The 14,356-nt window shown below is 44.7% G+C and overlaps 1 protein-coding gene across 1 annotated transcript in view; it reads left to right on the forward strand.

Moving 5' to 3' along the window:
- The window catches only part of TMEM192 (transmembrane protein 192), a 94,334-nt gene that overhangs the window by 45,327 nt on the left and 34,651 nt on the right, over positions 1 to 14,356 (forward strand). The window lies entirely within an intron of this gene.

Genomic DNA, 14,356 nt, shown 5'->3' on the forward strand with positions numbered 1-14,356 from the left:
TCATTGTGGGGGCACAATCGTTGCCATGGCAACCCGAAGTCATCATGACCGCCTCTGGGTCAGGCCTCTTCTGTCAGCGCAACACTGACAGGTATGATGCATTGCAATGCATTATACCAGAAATCAGATTAATAAGTTAAAGTCCAATAGAGGGACTAAGTAAAAACAAATAGTTGTATGCTTTTTTTATAAATTATTACTAATGCCCCAAAAAAAAAATTAAATGTACCGTATATTTATGTAAAAAACACATATTTGGAATTGCCACGTCCAGAATGACCCGACCTATAAAACTGTCAACTATTTAATCCCTTCAGTGAACTCCGTTAAAAAATAAATAACGTGGCAAAAATCAGCTTTTTCTCTAATAATCCCCCACGACAGCACACAGGAGGATGTAACCCCACCCTAATAGGGACAGGAATCCTCCCTCCAGTGTTATTTCCTGTCCCTATCTGGGATGAAGACGTCATCCCCGGTGTGCTGGGCCGGCGACAGGCACCAGGGGAAAGCTACTAGCTGTGCAGCGGAGGATCGAGCACTCTTTACCTCTCCTCCTCAAGGCGCTACTCCCGTCTCCTCTGGATTCGGGACCCCCCCCCCCCCCCTGCAGTCTGCGCTCTCGGGCAAGGTCTTCAGGGTCTTCCGACCGGAGGCCTCTCTGAGCTCTCCGGTCCATCTCCTCCTCCTCCTCCCCCCTGCTGGCTCCAGGATGTGGAGCGCACGCCGTGTCGCCTGAAGTGACGTCATCATCCACCGCCCGGCGTCCGACGTCACTTCTGGCAGCTTGCGTTCCACTGTGGACCGCCTCAAAAAGCTATGGGGGAAAAAGAGCGGAATTCCGCCGGTGATCAGAAATCTTCACCTTGTCACTGGGGGAGGAGCCCTCTAAACAGAGGGAGGTGCTGGTCTGGTCGCCCATAAAAGGAGCCCTGGACAGGAAGACATCTACAGGTAGGACAAAACCATGTCTGTTGAAGCTTCTCGCTCTGCATCTATCGAGCCCAGTGCCGGTCCCATCCCAGTAAGTATGGCACTGGTAGTCCATCTCCCAGATGCAGGAAGTAGTGATTATAGCTCCCCTCCCCTTCTCCCCTTTCTTGTAGGGGGACAAGGAACCTGCATCTGGAGAAAAAGTTAAACCGTCATGTGGATGCCCCATCTGTACAAAAAAACTATAGTCTTCCCATAGAAAGCCCCTATGCAAGGACTGTACTGAGAAGATTATCAGGCAGGAGCAACCTTCCTTAATGGAGGAGATAAAGGGGATTGTATGTCAGGAGATCAAATCCTCCTTAGCCTCGGTCACTCTCCCTATGCCCTCACCTAGTCAGGGTTCTACATCTACTTCCTCAGCTGCCAAAAAGAGGAAAATTAGCCCGCCAGAGGGAGGGGAGGAAGACTCTCAAGAGGAGATATATATCTCGGAAGATCTTCCAGAGGAAGGTGAACGAAGTCCAACCCCTGATAACTCCCAACGAGAGAGCTATTACTTTCCATCAGATAGCTTGGAGGAACTCCTCATGGCAGTAAGGATAACTATGGAGGTCGAGGAAGAAAAAGTGGCCCAAACAGTACAGGATCAGATGTTTGGGGGGCTACGTTCCAGGAAAAAATTAGTGTTCCCTATACACCAGAGTATTAGGGACTTAGTCTTAGAGGAGTGGGAATCTCCAGAAAAGAGATTAAATACCCCTACAGAGTTAAGGGATAGATTTCCTGTAGACAATGAGATGGCAGAATGCTGGTCTGAAGTCCCAAGAGTTGATATCCAAATTGCACGAGTAGCAAAGAAAACCACACTGCCCTTTGAAGATTCCTCTCAATTAAAAGACCCCTTGGAACTCAAAATGGAGGGACTACTCAGAAAATCCTGGGAGACCTCGGCAACACTATTAAGCACCAACGCAGTCTCTACGGGCGTAGCTCGATCAATGGCTTTTTGGCTAGATCAACTGGAGGAACACCTAGTTTCAGGCACCCCCAGAGAAGACATCTTGGCATCCCTACTGCTTCTACAGAAGGCTATGGGGGTTTTTAGCAGACTCCTCTGAAGAATCCGTGAGAGTGGCGGCAAGAGCATCTGGGCTATCAAACTCTGTAAGAAGGGCCCTATGGTTGAAATCCTGGAACGGCGACATGGCATCAAAAATGGGGAAATACTTGTTCAGGCCAGCCCTAGATGATCTTCTAGAGAAGTCCTCCGACAAGAAGAGGGCCCTCCCCAAAGCTAGGAATGTGAGGAAGAGGCCTTTTCGTCCCTCCCAAGAGCATACCTCTCAATATAGGGGTAAAGGCCAAACAGGACGATGGGGCTACCCAAAAGGTAGAGGAGGCAAAAATCTTTTTCCCTCCCAAAACCAACATCAGAACAGACCGTGATGTCAGGACAGTCAGGGGCCGCATCTCGAGTTTTCTCCCTCAGTGGAAAGAAATCTGCTTAGACCCATGGGTCCTGAGGGTTGTCGAGTTCGGAGTAAATATAAATTTCTCCTCCTATCCTCCAGAGATAAGGTTAACACCGCTCTCCTCTCAGAGTAGTCAGGCCACCCTGATATCCGGTCTTACAGACCTATTGTCCTCAGGGGTGATATCCCTGGTTCCTACAAGAGATGGCCACAGGACATTATTCCAGACTCTTCCTAATGAAAAAGACAAATGGCTCACACAGAGTTATAATCAATCTAAGGCCACTGAATCAGTATGTCCACTACCAACGATTCAAGATGGAATCCATCAGGTCGACGGTCCCCCTGATAGGACACGACCATGTCATGGCCACAATCTACCTCCAGGATGCATATTACCACATTCCCATACATCCACTTCACAGGAGGTTCCTAAGATTTGCAGTGGCTCAGGGGGATCAAATAGTCCACTATCAATTCAATTCCCATTTGGAATTTCATCAGCCCCACGAATATTTACAAAAGTCATGGCAGAAGTCATTGCTTATATCAGGGGTCAGAACATTTCAATGGTACCATACCTCGACGACCTGTTATTAATCGGGACCTCAGTAGCAGTACTCTGAGAACATTTACAGTTGACCACTCAGATCCTATAGTCTCTGGGCTGGTTAGTGAACCAGAAAAAATCAGATATGGTTCCCTCCATGACAAACATTTCTAGGAGTACTATTGGATTCCCACAGCCAGATGTCATTCCTGCCCAAACAAAAACAGGTCATGATAAAAGCAAAAATCAATGTCCTGTGAGGCAGTGACCGGGATCATATACGAGGGACGTTATATATCCCCCAGAATGTGTACAGAGACCTATTAAATCCATTGGAGTGCATTGCAGTCACAGACACAGCTGCGGCTGCAATGCAGGAATGAAGGTGAGCAATGACCTGGTCAGACTACCTGGCTAAGGCAGATTAAGTAAAACCTGGCAGGGCCTTCATTTCTTGGAGGAGGTCACAGGAGGCAGTGGGATGGCCTCCTCCCTCCAACCCGGGTTTTCCAGTGGCTCTTGCCACAGGTGCTTTAAAATCCCTGCACTAAGGATTAGTGGTGTTCAGTGTTGGAACCTGCTAGGAGCATAGCAGGAAAGCTGAGCAGGATTGAGAGTGGCTGAACCACCGCCTGGGAAGGCTCTGCACCTGTCAGGCTCTGAGCGGCCCGGCGTGGCCGTTGCCCCCGGCAACCGTTGTTTATGGACTCATGTTAACCCGGCTGCGAACCGGAGGACTTTCTGTTTACCCGTGAGGTGCTGAATAAAAGCTGTTTATGTTGGACTTGCTTGCGTCACTGCCTCAGTTACTGCATGGTGTGAACACCGCCGCCTTACAGCTTGGTGGAGAATGCAGGCATTGTGACTGAGGCATACCCCCACCGGCAGCTGCATGACCACAATTCAGCCTGCCACCTTTCAGTTCCACCCCATGGACAAAATGGAGGAGCTGTTAAAGCAGCTGGTACTCACCCAGCAGCAGCTGATGCAGTCTCAGCGGCAACAGCAGGAGCGGCAACAGCAGGAGCGGCAACAGCAGGAGCGGCAACAGCAGCACAATCTGCAGCAGCAACTACTGTACCAGCAGCAGTAAAAAACAAATGAACTGATGCTGCAACAGATTGCTGCCCTGCGGGAAACTGTCACAACACCGATTCCGGAACGTTGAGAGGCCCAGGACAAGGTTCGCTCAGCGTTGAGGAAGATGGGTCCGGAGGACGACGTGGAAGCCTTCCTGACTGTCTACGAACGCACAGCAGAGCGGGAAAACCTACCAGCCGGCCAGTAGGCGGAAGTGGTGGCTCCGTTTTGGTTGGCGATGCCCAGAAGGCCTATTTCAACCCTGCGGAGGTAGTTTTGTCCACGCCATGTGGAGATATAAAACATGTGGTAGGGGTGGTAAAAACTCTTCCCTATGGGACTGTGTTGGGAAGAGACTTGCCCCTGTTCTGTACTCTGTGGAAAAACAAAATCCACTCTCCCCCGGTAAAATGTATTACAGACGCTGTACCCGACGAACCTGCAGTAGGGGTGTCCAACCTAGGGACAGAGTGTGACCCCGATAGGTTTCCCTTAGAGGTGCTGGCAGGAGAGGTTGAGGAGACCCCATCGATCCCCGAGCTGGAAGTATCCCGCGACACCTTTGGAACGGCTCAGCTACAGGATCCCACCCTGACTCAGGTTTGGGAAAGGGTGGTAGAGGTAAACAGCGTAGCCCAACAGCCCAATGCAGATACTGTATTTCCATGCATGGTAGTAAACGGTGAGTTGCTCTATAGGATAGATAAGATCAGGGACGAGGTCGTGGAACAGTTGATAGTACCTCAGTCGTACCGTCGGGTGGTTCTAGATTTGGTGCGCGCACACACACACTTGCTGGGTGGACACTTAGGGGAAAAAAAAAAAACGCAAGAACGTATGCTACAGTGGTTCTTTTGGCCTGGGGTTTACACGGAGGTCAAAAGGTACTGCGAATCCTGCCCCGAATGTCAATTGACCTCACCCACCGCAAGTTTCCGTAGCCCATTGGTACCCCTGGCAGTGATAGTTACCTTTGTGAATGGATTGCAATGGATTTGGTAGGGCCCATTGTAAAATCCGCCCGTGGCCACCAACATATACTGGTGGTCGTCGACTGCCACCCGGTACCCGGAGGCTATACCACTACGCCACACCTCGGCAAAACTGATTGCACGGGAGCTGTTTGCCATGATCTGTCGCCTTGGACTACCTAAGGAGATCCTGACGGATCAGGGGACCCCTTTTATGTCCAAAGTGACAAGGGAACTGTGCAAATTGCTAAAAATTAAACAATTTTACCTGGTTCCCCCCTGGGACCTTAACATTGTTCTGAAAGGGTTAACCCTTCCACCCTTTGAGCCCTTATCAACCATAAGACTGGACAGGCTGACCTGGAAAACGGCTTCTCTGGTGGTAATAACTACAGCCAGAAGAGTGTGTGAACTACCGGCCCTTTCGGTCAACGAACCCTACCTGAGAATCCTGGAAGATCGTCTAATTTTCCAACTTGACCCTTCATTTCTACCTAAGGTCTCATTTCCACAGATCTCAGGAGATGATCCTTCCATCTTTTTGTGACAACCCAAAAGACAAAAAAAGAGATGGAATTCCACACTCTGGACGTTCGGAGAATAGTACTGCACTATCTTCAGGAAACAGAAGAAGGAAGGAAAGACAAGAACCTATTTGTCCATACACAAGGTCCAAACAGAGGGTAGAAAGCGGCAAAATCCACAATAGCCAACTGGATTAAGAGGGCGATTACGGAGGCTTACCAGATCCAGGATCTACCTCCTCCAGTAAAGCTCAAGGCCCATTCTACAAAAGCGATATCTGTCTCCTGGGCTGAAAAAAAAACAGCGCATCCATCAAAAAAATTTGCAGAGCTGCCACATGGTCCTCAATTCATACGTTCTCCAAACACTACAGACTAGACCTAATGTCTGTTGGAGATTTAGCCTTCGGAAGGAAGGTCCTTCAGGCTATTGTCCCTCCCTAGTATATCTTTGGTATACCTCCTGTGTGCTGTCGTGGGGGTTATTAGAGAAAATAGAACTAGCCTTACCGGTAACTCTGTTTCTAATAACCCACCACGACAGCACGGGTAATTCCCTCCCTCTCGCTTATTGTTTCTACGACAGCTTGATCAGTAGAAATAAAAATTAATTTGAAGCATCTATACTCTTGTGGTCCTTTGTAATAACACTGGAGGGAGGATGTGGGAGGGGCTATTTAAACCTTTTCGTATTTGCTGTCAGTATTAGGGTGGGGTTACATCCTCCTGTGTGCTGTCGTGGTGGGTTATTAGAAACCGAATTACCGGTAAGTCTAATTCTATTTTCATCATACCGCCAAAAAAAGTGGAATAAAACACAATCAAAAAGTTGGTCGTAACATTGAAAACATTATCTTGTCCTGCAAAAAAAACATGCCACCACACGGCTCCATCAGGGGAGAAATAAAAAAGTTCTAGCTCTCCGAATAAAGCGTTGCAAAAATAATTATTTTTATTCTATAAAATGGTTTTTATTGTATAAATGTGGTACTGCTGTAATCATACTGACCCGATGAATAACTTATTACTTTTACCACATGCGGAATGACATTAAAAAAACAAAAAAAAAAAAAAAAAAACATTCTGCCTCCAAAAAATCGAAATAGAAGGCGATCAAAAAAACGTTATGTGCCCGAAAATAGTACAAATAAAAATGTCAATTCGTCCCGCTAAAATCAAGCCCTTACATGACTGTCGGCAGAAATATGGAAAATTATAGCTCTCAAAATATGGCAATTCAAAACTTGCTTTTTTTTGTAAAAAAAAAAAAAAAAAATCTTCTAGTGTGTGAAGGAGGCAGCCAAACATAACAACCCAATATAAATCTGATATCACTTTAGTCATACCGACCCGAAAAATAAAGTTGTCTAATCACTTAGGAATGACGTAAAAAATAAACCCAATTATTCACCTGCTGTTTTGTTCATTCTGCCTCCGAAAGATCCCAATAAGCCGCTTCCACATTTATCCTGCGCTGAGCGTTTACACTGGGGTTTCCATGTAAATCTCTGAAATACATGATTCAGAAGGAACCCCGGTGGAAGATGTCCTGTAATGAGGCAGATGGAGGCACTAAGGACTCTGTCTGGCCTATTATCCGGCGGTGTCCGTTTTTTTTAGGCATGCATAAAAGTGCCGTTGGCCACAGTTTTGTGCACTTCTGAAAAGGACACTGCTGAATAGAGGCCAGACTGAGTCCAGAGTAACTCTGCTGCCTCATTATAGTGAAAGGATCTCTCGGCGGTTTCATCTGAATCACGTCACTCGGAGATTTAGGTGGAAACCCCGATATAAGGGTTCAGCGTAGAGCGCAGGATAAATGTGATCTAAAATGTTATGTAAAATGCTCCCACTCAATCCACAAAAAAAACAGCCCCCAATCATGTCTGTCATCTGTCAGTGGAAATATAGGGGGCTTCCACATTACTGGTAGCAAAAAGGCTCTGGAAAAGCGCTATGGCTCCTTGACCCCCAAAAGAAATCCAGCAAATTCTATACTCCCAAATCCAGATGCCCCCTCCCTCCTGAGCCCCAGTGTGCCTAAGCCACATGTTTGCCATTTCTGCAGTGATGAGAGCCACCTAATTTTACTGGTGCATGTCTCCAGAAACACGAGCTGGAATGTCAGGTTTGCAATTTTCTCTCAGCAGCATCCACTGCTGCTTGTTTCTGGAAAGCACCCATGGAGTCAAAATCTACACCTGTAGGTAAATTCCCAGAGTGGTGTAATCTTCAAAATGGGGTCACTTGGGGTCTTGGGGCAAATAGCGAGCTGTCTCTCCAGAGTCTCGCCGTGTTTCTAAGCGGCCACATATGCGGTATTTCTACATTCAGCAGAAATAGTGAGACAGATTTTGGTGCAATTTTTACCCAATTCCCCATTTGAAAATGTAAAATCTGAGGCTAAAAATAATTTTTTGTGTTGTAAATGCAATTTTCTTCACTGCCCAATACAATTGTAAAATTCTGTGACACGCCCGTAGTGTCAATATGATCACTGCACCCTTAGAGAAACTAATTGAGGTGTACCTATTTTTCGGACTATAAGACACACCTAGGTTTTAAAAGAGGAAAATAGAAAAAAAAAAAGTAAGCAAAAAATATATGGTCATGATGCCCTGTTAAGGGGGAGGGGGTCCGCTGCTGAGACTGTTAGGGGTAATTTCCCCCAATTCTGTTAATATCCCCCATCCTGGTATATATGGTCCCCCTCTTTCTATTATATGTGGTCCCCATCTCCATCCTGGTTAATCATGGCACCCCTGATCCCCCATCGTGGTATGCATGGCACCCCCTAATCCTCATCACGCTGCACACACAAATACACGTCTACTCTCCTTTCTTCCCTGTGCTCCAGCGCTGCATCCTGCTCTGCTGCCAGCACTCATCTCGCCTTGTGAGCCGAGCATAACTTTACTGTCATGCGCCCTTACAAGGTGAGATGATCTGCCGAAATAGTCACTGCGCCCCACGCCAGGACTGTGTGCTTGGGGAGCAGTGACTTCACTCACCTTAATAGCCGGCACACAGTGTAGTCGCAGTGCGGCTCCTGCTGCTGCTTGGCGATCGCGTGTGCCCACTATTAAGGAGCATGAATATTCACCCCTCTCCACGCCCTTGGGAGTGGAGATGGGTGGATATTCATGCCCGGGAGCAGCTCTGTGGCTACACTGTGTGCCCGCTATTATCTTATAGTCTGAAAAATAGGGTAAATTTTAAAATGGGTCACTTATGGGTGGGGTTCTGCTGTTCTAGCATTTCTGGGGCTTTCTCAATGGGTCATGGCGCCCGCAAACCATAACAGTAATATCGGCACTATAATATGGCGCTTCTTCCCTTCTGAGCTTTACACTGTACCTTCAGAAGTAGTTTTCAACCACATATATGGGGTATGGGCGTACTCAGGGGAAAATGAATGGTACAATTTGTTATGCAATTTCTCCTATTATCCCTTTTTGAAAATGTAGAAACTTTAGACCCAAGTAACATTTTAGTGGAAAAAATGTTAATTTTACATTTACTCAGCCTAATGTTACACAGATCTGTGCATTGCCTGAAGGTTAAAAATGCTCACTACACCCCTGGATGAATTCCTCGAGAGGTGTAGATTCTAAAATGGGGTCGCTTGTGGGGGTTTCTGCTGTTTTGGCTTGTTTAGGGGCTTTTCAAATTTGACATGTCATTCACAATCTGTCTCAACCAAATTGAACTCCAGAATTCAGTTAGCTCTCCTTCCCTCCGAGCTTTGCCGTGTACCCAAACAGTAGTTTTCCACTGCATATGGGGTATCTGAGTAGAAACTTCACAACACAATATATGGTCCACTATCTCCTGTTTACCCTTGTAAAGATGAAAAATGTGGGGCTAAATCAACTTTTTGTGGGAAAAAGTAAATATATTGTGGAAACTTCACACTAGACCTCAAGCAGCTTGGATTGTGCGCCTCTCCACTCTTCTTCCTGACTCTGGGACCTTGATTTCCAAATGAAAATTGGAACTCTGGGACCTTGTGGAGTGTGTCAAAGACTGCCTTCTGGACATCTGTCAAGTCAGCAGTCTTCCACATGATTGTGGAGCCTATTGAAACAGACTACGGAACATTTTTAAACTCTTAAGAAGCCTTTGCAGGTGTTTTTTTGTTAATTATTGTAATTTACTGAGATAATGACTTTTGTGTTTTCATTGGCTGTAAGCCATAATCATCAACATTAACAGAAATAAACACTTGAAATAGATCACTCTGTTTCTAATGACTCTATATAATGAGTTTAACTTTTTGTATTGAAGAACTGAAATTAACTTTTTGATATTCTAATTTTTTGAGAAGCACCTGTATATTTTTTATACATTGCTCGAATTTCTTTGAAGCCCCTAAAGAGTCAACTTGAATGTGTTTTTCAGTACTTTGATGGGTGCAGTTTTTAAAATTGTCACTTTTGGGTATTTTCTATCACTTAGGCCCCCAAACGTCAATTCATATAGGATGTGGCCCCTTAATAAACTTTATTTTTTGAAAAAAAAAAAAAAATAATAATTTGCTGATAAATTTTTAACCTGTGTAACTTTGACAAAAAAAAGTAAAAAAAAAAAAAAAATTATGCAGATGTACAATAGATGTGGTAAATGTCAATTTTGTGACATTGGTTTAAGGGCTTAAAATGTCAGTTTAAATACTGCAAAAAAAAAAGTTTTAAATTTTCGTAAATAAACGCAAATCATATTGACCTAAATTTACCACTAGTATGAATTATATTGAGTCACGAAAAAACAGTTGGAGTCCGTGAGATACATTAAAGCGTTCCAGAGTTATAACCTCTAAGTGCCACTGGTCAGAATTGAAAAAATTGGCTTGATCAGGAAGGTGAAAACTGGCTCAGAGGGGTGACTGGGGTTAAGACTGCTGCATGAATCCAGTTTAGCAGAATACATATGAAGGCAATCTAGGCGTGTGAAGCTGCAATCTCCTCTTCAACCACCAGATGTCAGACTAGTTACACTGAGGGATAAGTTGTCCAGCGCTGGCATTATGGGTTACGTAGTTATAAAACAAGTCTCACGTCTCCAGAAGGTAATTTCCACATTTTATATAGCACCAACATATTCCACAGCAATGTAAAGAATAGACTCGCATTGGTGTATTTTCCCTCCACGGAACAAAATCTTAATTCCTTATGGCAAGCACTTTGACAGCACTAAGGCCGGTTTCAGCTGAAGTGAATATACAAGAAATAGAAAACGTCAACATTTATAGACCCTTTTTTTTTTTTTCTTCCTTTTCTGTTCTTATCGTCAAAGGTAAACAAGTTGTTGAAACAGGAGATGTTTGGATATCGTGGCCGCCACAATTTTGGGTGCCAGCATAGACTGGTAGTGCCATGCTCAGGTATACCTGTTCTGCATTGCTGGATTGCAGCCACTTGTGTCCAGATGTATAGAAGGAACGTTAGTTCATATTCGACCACGGGTGTAATATTGGAAATGCCATAGATGACTCAGAATAACCTTTTTAAAGGAGAACGGAGTAGACTGATGCTTTGTTACTCCTCCTGGCAGAGAAGCTGTCCTGTGAAGGATCCGAAGTTTCCATTTAAACTGTCTGAGGATCACATGGAGCTTAGCTGGTCCGCCTATCCCCCAGATACAGGCAGGCCTGTCTGTGTCTTTATGGTTGAGGGCTGCAAAGGTCTGTTTGTCTGCTTATAACCCATGGGCTGTAGGTTGTGAATGAACAGTATCTCCTACATATTTAATAATTTTAACCACAATCTCTATAGCGAAAGAAAAAAATCTAAACTATATGGACTGCCCACTTTGCATTTCATGTCCCTGCAGAGGACTGTTGCATGGAGGATCTTGCCCGCTCTAGATGGGCTCAGTAAGACCTGGGGGGATTCGTCCTTTTCTTGCTCCCGTCAAGAGGTCTGTGGCCGAGACCTCTGGGCAGTGGTCCTTCAGCTTTTCCATAATCCTATAATAATCCTATCAGAGCTAAGATCTGGAAAGAGTAGGAGGATGCGGCAGGGGGAAAAAAAAGGCTTTTCGTTCAGAGATTTTAAGATTCTCCTTCCTATTGACCCATGGGAAGAGATCCCGAAAATTGCTATTCCTGTTGCCAAACTGGTAAAATAAAAAAAATAAAAGTCTATTCCGTTTGAATAATCTTAAAGTTTAAAGGGTCCAATGGATAGGAAGGCGAGTGGCTTACTTTTCCCTTGTGTTTTTTTTCAGGCCCCACATAGAAGCGTATAGAGAGGAAAAAAATCACAAAAATCGCACAGTTAATCAGCGTCTTTAGACACACCAAAGGTGTAATGTCATGAAATCACACCAACTTTGCTTGGGCATTTAGATCATGTCCGCATGTAGCATAAATGCGGCATATTTTCTGCTGTTTAACTGTCCAAGCAAAGTGCATGTTATTTCATGAAATTACGCCCTTGGTGCGTCTAAAGACACCACTGAACTGTGCAGTTTTGGTGGGGTTTTTTTTGTTTTTTTTTTTCCCCTCCTTTTAGAGCTTTCTATGTGGAGCCTAAAAAAAAGCATTTAAAAACCTGCAGTTACTTTAAGGCTGCATGTCCACTATGCGTTTTTCAAGCGTCTTTGCCGCGGAATTTCCGCAGCGAAAACGCTTGGTAATAAGTGCCCCATGGTCCCCAATGATAATCCGCATGTGCTGTGCACATGCTGCGGAAATTTCCGCTGCGGATTATCATTGCTGAAAAATCCGCAGCACGTCCATTAATTTTGCAGACACGCAGCGTAATTACCGCCATTGACTTGCATTGAATCGCTTAATATCCGCATGACTACATGTGCACATGCGGATATTAAGCGATTCAATGTGCGGATGGTACCCGGGTTTGGAGAAGAGGAGACTCTCATCCAGACCCGGGTACCATAGAACCTGTAAAAAAAAAAAAAAAAAAAAAAAAAAGAATTTAAAATAAAAAAAAGATTATACTTACCTTCTGATGTCCTCCCGATGTTTTCTCCGCTCCGTCTGGTCTGCTGTATGGGTCGCGGTGTTCTGAAGGACCTGCCATGACGTCATTGAGTCATGTGACCTGATACATGACTGAATGACGTCACCGCAGGTTCTTCACACCACCGTGAGCCGCCCAAGACACCGGACGAAGCGGAGAAAACACCGGGAGGACATCGGAAGGTAAGTATAAAACTTATTTATTTTTTACCATTCTTATTCATTTTTTTTTTTTTTTTTTTAACTAACTTGGTCACACTATTATAAATCTATGCCGTTTGCATGGATTTATATAGTGTGACCAAGTTGTCAAGCACTTTTCCAAGTGATGCTAAAATCGCTTGGAAAGCGCTTGACAACCCGCATGCGGAAATGCATGTGAAGAACGCTTGACAAACGCTTCTACCTGGCAGGAAAAACGCATGTACAATCCGCATGCGTTTTTCTGCCAGGGAGAAGCGGAAAAAATATGCAGCATTTCTGCATCGTGGGTACTTGGCCTAACAGCAGAATCAAAACTTTTCTGTACAAAAATCTCATTAGAAATTTCGCCTCACATCTGCAACAAAACCTCATCAAATAAGGGGGAAAAGGCATAAAAAACGCAGCAGTAACCAGAGAAGATTGCTATTGTGTAGGTTGGTGCTGACATTTGCAGAAAACAAAAACCGTATGAATGTCCCTCACTGCCGCCACACCGGACATCTCCTCCTGCCAGGGTAGAAGGAAGAGTCAAATGGATGTGCGTTGGGGTGGGGCCAGGGGCGTGATCTCTTGGAAGCATGTACTCATACCTCCCAACTTTTGAAGAAGTTTTCATAAAAGAATCACTACATTTAGTTCATACAGTCTTGATGGCAGATTGGTAAAGCAGAGATGTGGCTGATTTATTTAGACTGGCGTTTCATACACCAGCCTTATTGAAGGGTGCACTGGCGTACGATGCGTCAATTTCATTGAGGTACACGCCACTTAATGAATTCAGTCCATCTTCTCAGTGGCATGTGCCTCCGTTGCCTGTCTCCAGAAATGCTACTCCAGTCAGGGATTGGAATAGCGTTTTTGGCGTTAAAAAAATGCCCTCACTTTTACAGAATTTGACGGCTGTGCGTAGCCGTGTCCCAGCTCTTCCCTAACTACAACCATTTTGGCAGAGCTGCTTTTAACTTGGGTGAAAATGCCAAAAGTTGCAACAAATTTTTTCAACTCCGATATGCTAGAAAAACTTTGAATCGCCCCCCGATCTACTCTAATAAAATGACTGACATGAGTGATCTATGATTCTACAATGTCTGCATGTCAATCAGTAATATTCTATATATGTGGGGTTTTTTGTATATATTTCTCTATCCCGTGCCAGAAGTGTCACTAGCTAGGAGAGGTGTAAGGGTCCGTTTACACCTGCCGCCCCATGACACCAAAGGACCACCGATAAGCTACTTGTTTGCTGATTGGCGGATGTTAAATATTCTCTTTACATTCAGACTGCATTTCTGAGGCACACTTAATAATCTGCGATCCATCACTGCCATTGTTCTTGCAGCACAGGTCTTGTTCACGCAGGGTAATATGCTGCCAAGAATTATGAACTTTTTTGCGCAAACCTTAAAAAAAACAAAACAAAACAAAAAAAAAAAAAAAAAACACCCGAACGATCTTCAGACGGTTTATACCGCACAATTGCCGTGAAGCAGTCGTTCCTTGGAATGGACGTTTGCCATAATCGTGCAGTGTAAATGGACCTCGAGTCTTTCCTTTAGTATTTTTTTTTAATTCTTTTTGAATCCATTTCTGACTTCACACATGCAGTCTCTATTCCTTTTGGCTAAAAAGAAAAA

Source organism: Phyllobates terribilis, unplaced genomic scaffold, assembly GCF_046119375.1.
Source record: "Phyllobates terribilis strain yellow unplaced genomic scaffold, ASM4611937v1 Scaffold_1__5_contigs__length_1240528914, whole genome shotgun sequence".
NCBI lineage: Eukaryota > Metazoa > Chordata > Amphibia > Anura > Dendrobatidae > Phyllobates > Phyllobates terribilis.